The sequence below is a fragment of the Betta splendens genome, chromosome 15, assembly GCF_900634795.4.
Source record: "Betta splendens chromosome 15, fBetSpl5.4, whole genome shotgun sequence".
NCBI classification, from domain to species: Eukaryota; Metazoa; Chordata; class Actinopteri; order Anabantiformes; family Osphronemidae; genus Betta; species Betta splendens.
In genome coordinates this window covers 3529208-3535894 of record NC_040895.2, presented here as the reverse complement: position 1 = coordinate 3535894, position 6687 = coordinate 3529208, and the positions used below count along the sequence as shown (strand labels likewise).

General features: G+C 42.0%; 1 long non-coding RNA gene across 1 annotated transcript; it reads right to left on the bottom strand.

The window, feature by feature from the left end:
* Window positions 1-4468: 4468 nt before the first annotated feature.
* On the bottom strand, window positions 4469-6026 carry LOC129603049 (uncharacterized). Its single transcript, XR_008692605.1, has 3 exons — window positions 5725-6026; window positions 5009-5110; window positions 4469-4770 (listed from the first exon to the last, which is right to left on the bottom strand). It is a non-coding gene; the product is annotated as an uncharacterized LOC129603049 (long non-coding RNA).
* Window positions 6027-6687: the final 661 nt, after the last annotated feature.

Sequence of the window (6687 nt, the reverse complement as noted above, 5' to 3'; positions counted from 1 at the left end):
CCCATTCACATGCAGAGCAAAATAGATGAATACTGTAGATGTGTGATGAAATTCGGCAGCAGGTGATATAAACAAGGGGGTGTTATACAGAGATTATAATTATTTAAAAAGACTAAAAAATGTGTTCTATGTCTCCATGCTGGTGACAGATTTATACAGATTTGTAGCATATCATCATGTATCATATCATATATTATTATATAGGTAGTCAACAATCTGTTCTGTTCTGTTAAGGTGCAGTGACTGTTCTATAACCCTTGCATTTTGGCAGAGTTGCTGTCTAAGGAATGTCTGGGATACACTCCAGGAAACAGACATTTACTTTTGAGTAAACACTTATTGATGGCCAGTGGTATCAGGCTAGAAGTTAGAACGAAACCAGATGTCTAGCTGACGTAGGATCAGGGTCTATAAGCCCGTGCCTCAGCCTTAGAGAGACAGAGCCCCACGGACCGACGGACGACTTGCTGTCATGGACGTCAGGGTTCTCAGGCTTCACACACTCCTGCAGGAGACCAGGCGACTTTTCACCGCTGCTCTGTCCTTTCTTCCTTGCTGATAATATTATGTCACCACTTATAATAAATCTGAGCTGTATCTGTTTAAACGTTAATGTAGTGGTGGTTTGAGTTTGTCCATTTCTGGCAGCTGTAAATTTACTACAGATTTTGGCGTCACTCAAGGCAATAAAGCAGCCAAGTCTGCGCCTGCATAATGCTGTATATAACTAACTAACTGCTGCTAGGTGTTGTGCTTTTATTGTGGGGAAAAAATGACATGGCCTATTGACCTCTAAATGTTGACTTAAATGTTGACTTAAGGCAGACGCAGCTTGGACACTCTAATATTAAGGGCTTTGAAGTCTGCATTTGGTTAAAGTACATATAAAGGCTGTGTAGGTACCATAACCGATGCCGATGGCTTCGGCCCAACGACGCAGAAGTGGCAAAATATATGCACATTTTTCTCATTAGAGTGGACACTCTCTATTTACTCTTTCATAGGGTAGGAGCTATATTATGCCATTTTAAAAGCATGTACCAAATTTACAGGGGTGCGTAACAAGCATCAGGTTACAGTGCAGCCTCAGTGCATTAGGAAATAGAGTGTGACCTTGTGCTACACATTCAATCAAATTTTTTGTTTTAGGCACTGTAGGTTTATGAGTGTATGAGGGGACCTACATTAAGCTTGGGACTGATCAATCCAAGTGTAGATTTTCTCATGATTTGTGAGGCCTGAAGAGATTGAATATACATAGGGAAACCGGTAAAAGCGCTTTCTGTGATATGCATATGAAGATGAAGTGTGCTGGCAATAGTGTATGAAGTTTAATCAAGTGTGTATTTGTGTATATACGTAGGTGTAGTTAAACGGCGTAATAGTTGATAAGTTGCTGTGTTGCTGATTTTAAATTTGTGTGTGTCTCCTCTGGAGCGGAAGGAGTGTGTGTGTGTGAGGGAGAGAGGAAAAGAGAGCAGGAGGGCAGGGGAGTGTGTGTGTGTGTGACTAGAGACTCATACGTGTGTGTTTTCAGATAGTGGAGGGGGGGACCGTTGGCTTGGTGCCAGGTGACGACGAAAAGTTGTTTTTTAAGTTTTTGTTGTTGTTTAATACTTTAACATTTTTGATTGTCCTATATTGTGTTCACTTTTCTTTGTAATTTGATAACCATTGACGTAAACTGAGAATTTTAGTGCTAGAATTTTAATTTTTTGTGACGACGTGTCCGCACTGTGGTTGGGAGTGGTCAAGCTGGTCACGGTGTGTGTAGACCACGGCTGCTTTGTTTATTAAAAAATCAAAAGGGGGGAATTGTACTGTAACGCGGTCTTCTAAATTGGCTCAGAGCCGTCAGTAGTGTTCTTCTCTAAGAGCAGAATCAGACTGGAAGTACAAAGACTTTCAAACCTCCATCTGTATGAGGCTCCGCCTTACCCCTCCCCTGCGTTTTCACCAACCTTTCATAGCAGATCTTTGCATGTATGTGTAGACTATTTGTCACAAACCTACGATGGAGGAAGGACCCAAATGCACAGCGTTGGCTTGAGTATGATAAGTCGGTTTATTAGCAAGGTCAGGCAGGCAGAGGTCATACACAGTGGAGTAGCAATCAGGATCCGACAAGGAGCAGGCAGAGACGTGGTCAAGGTACAAGCAGAGGTTGACTTACAGTACAGGACAGATATAGGCTAGGCAAGAGCAGGGTCTAGGACAAAGCACGGTCAGTAACACAAGGCAAGAGATCAAGGAATGCTGGAATGCTAGTGAGGAATCAACGTAGACAATCTGGCAGGGAACAATGGCTAGAGGTGGAGCTTAAATAGCAAATGACTAATGACTGATGAGATGCAGGTGATGATAACAACAGGAAGTAAAGCTGGGTTGACTAGATGAGGACTAAACAGGAAGTGGTAACAAAATAAAACCGGACATGACTAGACAAACGTAACTAAGAAACATGAATCGTGACACTATTGGTACTTGGTTAGTCTTAGGTGAGAATAAATGTTAGTAATACAGTAGGTGAGAATAGAACCACACAAGGGGTTTATGCGAAGTTCATGCTAGTGTACTGATAATGGTCTGCAGCGTGTTGGTTATACTTTAAAATCTTTGGCTGCTAGTATTTCTGTCAGTGTGTATGGGTGGGATTTAGCTTCTATTTTTTTTCATTTTCAGTTTTCATTTTGTCTGGTTCTAGGTTAACTAGGTTATTTGGGCAAAGTTAATAAACATTCCTCCATTTATATCAAGGGTCTTTCTTTGCTTACGCGGCTGTAACAACTGCATTCTCATGAGCAAGACCACCATGTGGGACCTAATGTGGGTTAGGCACAGCATGTGACATCACTATCATGTTAAATCAAGGGTTTCAATTACGCTGATTTTATATAAGCATAGTAACATACACAAAGCATATGATCAGCTTCAATAAGATGCTAATAATTTTTCTTCAGCAGTTGCTTTGAAGTGGGCCTTTCTGCAGTGGTTTGGTTTAATATTGCATCAGACTTACTTTTATATCCAGAACAGTTCCAAACTCAGCTCGAGAGTCACTAGGAATGATTATCAGGCCAGTTGCTTAAAACAGAGGTAAAACCAAGATACCCAGAAAGGAAGATTACAATTTAACTGTTTAATGTTTATGTTGCTTTTCACTAAATATAGGTCGTAAACACAGGGAACGTACTTCAGTTATGAACACTGATTGAGATTAGTTCAGTTACAAGTACAATTAGGTGTAATTAGGGGTTGAAATCATATCTTCAGTAGAGGTACATATTCAATAATGAGATCTGTGAATGGGAACATGTCTCCAGTCGAGGTGTTGATGGAGGAAATTCAGAAATGCTCACACAAATGGAGCAAGCGGACACATGAATCCACGTCGCCCTGGCCTTCAGAGGGGACATTTGATCTGAGGCAGTGTGCAGAGATGCCGGGTTTTATAAAAAACTATAAGATAAAAGACAAATCTGTAAAGCGAGGCCTTAAACGGGAAAGAGAAAATGCAGTTTTGCAATTGTTTATAAATTGTGCAAAAATGATGGGCAAAAGATGCCTCAATGTTGTTATAATCAATCTAATCAGATCACTATGATTAAGTCTCTTTCAGATGCGTCCCAGCTGGCGGCGGAAGAAACAAAACCTTTACGGACAAAGAAGCCAGTTCACCCAGTAGCTGATCCAGAAGGGACAGACAGGGCAGTGGAAAGGGATGAGTTGTTAGAACTGCCCGACGTTTATTTAAAAACAGAGAAAATCTCAATTGGAAATTCCTGCAGTGAAAGTGATCTGTGTGACAGAGCACGCAGATCACTCCCATCTGGGCTGGGTCAGATGAGGAATTAGTGTGTGTGGGTGATGAACAGGTAAAAGAGGTTTCTGATGGACTTCCTCTGCTGGTCAAAGGGGCAAAGCGTCAAAATCTGCCCTGGCCTTCAAGACCAGATCAGAATGCTCTGAATGACACTGTGGGACTTTGCAACATGTCACTAGAACAAATAACTGAGCATGTGATTCATGCTGTTGAGCTGCGTCAGAAGCAGGCAAAGGAGGCAGTGAAAGAAGCAACACGCCAGCAGCAGTGAGAAGAGGGGGAGAAAAGAGAAACGAGGATGGTGTATGCTCAACCAGCCAGCGTGCCTCAGACCCCACCTACACCACCAGGCATGGCCACTCCTCAGGTGATATACAGTCTACCAGGAGGATGGACAAGACGACCTCCTATGAGGAGAGGAGGGACTCCTCCAGGCCGAGGAGCAAGACAAGGCTGCTGTGGGAAAACTGTGAACTGCTATTATATTATTATACTATTATTTATATATAATTTATATGCTTTTTATTTATGGCCGCTTCAACTTTATAGCTTACCATATTAGAAAGAGAAAAACATGTAATTTCAATACTATGATTTCCTAAATAAAAGTGTTTTACCTTCAGAAACAGAGTTTAGTGAAATACATAATAGTTAAAGCCAACTTTATTGTAAACCAAAAAAATACACCACTACTCCAAAGTTAGAACAAACTGTTACCTTCACACTCCAATGTGCAATGTATAGGTTACTGAGTTAATTAGGAGGTCTGGGGGTTTGAGGTCAGAAGCTTTTGCAGGGCCTTGCAGACGAAATGCATGAAAGTAGGGTAAACAGGGAGATGTGGTGATCCTTGTTCTCATCACTATTTGGAAGACTGAGCGGAAGCAGTCCTCTACCAGATGGAAGCTGTGGCTGTCCTCACCATCACCTCATCAAAACAAAAGGTACTGCAATCAGAATTGTAGATTAGTGAAATGTTCATTATTATGTAGGTCAAAACCTTCTCTAATGTAAGAACACACAATACCAGACAAAAAATTAAACCAAACAAAAACCAGACAGGCCTGTCTGTGCTAAAACAACAGATAAACAGTTGTTACAATTCAAATATAAAATCTAAACAGTATATACCAATTAAAATCTTCTATTACCTATCTTACTGTTGGTACATACAAACTTACATACTTTTACTCCTGAGCTGGGCAGCAGATGTCCGTGTACCAACAGTCTGCAGTGATTTCTCTATTTGACAGCCTCCTTGCATGTGGGCAACTGGGATTTGCCCTCCTACAGTATAGAAAAGACTGTTTCATTTACTGTAAATTGTATTGGTCCTACAAATATAATGGCTATGGTACAAGCTATAGGTAACTGACCAGATAAGCAGCAGGTATTGTAGAGATGTGACTAATTAGCAACTAAGCTTGAAACACAACACAGTAATCATTCCAACTAATCATGTTAGAATTTGATAGAACAATGACATAACCCCAAATCACAAGTTGATTTAGGCTGTGACACAGGACTGGGTAATAAACATAACCACGTTCATCTGAAGGTTCTTTTTGTAGCGATCAACCAGCTGTAGCTCTAAAGTGCAAAGGCCTAAAGGCATGCTAACGGCTAACGCAACACAAACAGGAGAGGCAGCACGTCAACAGGACAAAAGCTCGATCCACCGTTTCCTGCCTGTCGCCGATCGAAGGCCCATCGCTATTTGCTGTTCCCCACACGTGTGTGATTGCACCAACTCAGAGTAGCACATTTGAAAGGGACAAAGGCTCGGTTGACTCACTGTAGCCGCGACGCTAGCGATTAGCTTGTCTCACATGTGGGTAACTGCATTTTAAACAGACCCAACTAACATATTAAGATATCACAAGTATCAAGCACAAACTTACTACAGCGAGCTAGATCCACCGCTTCCTGTCTGTCGCCGCTGGAAGGGCGATAACGATCAGCTGTTCCCCGCAGGTGTATGTGATTACAGAAAAAGGACAGACGCTAGACCCACCGCTCCCTGCCCGTAGCCGCTCGATGCCGTTAGTCATTAGCTTTTCTCCACACAGGTGTGTGGCTGCAGGAGCCCACATGAGCACATTTGAAGGGGACAAAGGCTCGACTTGCTGTAGCCGTTAGCATAGCTAGCTAACTAACTTGCCTCACACATAGGTTACTACATTTTAAATGGACAAACTAACATTTTAAAACATTATAAATATCAAGCATGTATTTACTTCAGTGAGTGGATGACGGACTTTAGGAATAGATCCTTTTTTTTCCAACAGGAGCCGTGAAACAAATACAGCATTGTACGCACCCTTGTTTGAAATGCACATACGTATAAATGCTGAGGCAGTGTTTCTGGCACTGGTCCGTTAAAAATAAAAGTGACCCACAAAGTCCTCACTTGTTTATCCCTTGGTAAAGTGAATAGACTTTGGTGTTGGTTAGAACACCTAAGAACTGAACTATTTCTATGGGAGGACTTGGGCGCTGCCGTGCTCGTCTGTTCACGGTGAGTGAGAGGGGGAAATGGCGGAAGTCCAGTTTTGGTTCAGGATCATTGTGGGGGTGGTGGTTCAGGATTTGCAGGGAGAACTTTCAACCAGTATGACGAAACCTGGGGAACGGCCTCAGAACAGTAGATATCTCTCTCCATTGGATGAGAAAATTTACGTTTTCAAAATGTGAAAAAAGCAGGAAATGCATTTCTACCGTGCTCAGTGTGTGTATATGTGACCCATAGAGTCATAGGGACGCTCCAAATTGTCTAAAAAGTGGATTTTGCATGATATAAGCCCTTTAATGGCTCCTCTCTCGATCCAGAGTTGCCGTTAAGCATCTGGCACCTTCCTGCAACA